Source organism: Phaethon lepturus, unplaced genomic scaffold, assembly GCF_000687285.1.
Source record: "Phaethon lepturus isolate BGI_N335 unplaced genomic scaffold, ASM68728v1 scaffold34153, whole genome shotgun sequence".
Lineage (NCBI taxonomy): Eukaryota > Metazoa > Chordata > Aves > Phaethontiformes > Phaethontidae > Phaethon > Phaethon lepturus.
Genome location: NW_010530458.1, coordinates 815 through 1,066, shown reverse-complemented (window position 1 = coordinate 1,066; position 252 = coordinate 815).

Genomic DNA, 252 nt, shown 5'->3' with positions numbered 1-252 from the left:
GGCTTCAGGTAGCGTTAATATCTGCGCGCAGCGCTGCATCCTTCCCCGCAGGAGCTGCCACGCTTGGTCAGTGAATGCAGCATGCTGAATCATCAGGCTTTTAGGTGCATTCTCTGGAATGGGATTTATTCATCACGGAGCTTCCCTACCACGCAGCACCCCGAAGGAAAGCTTCTTTCAAGCCGCTGTAACCAGAAGCTGTTTTGGACGCTCGCAACTCAGCAAGTACACGCAAACTGGTTGCATATCGAA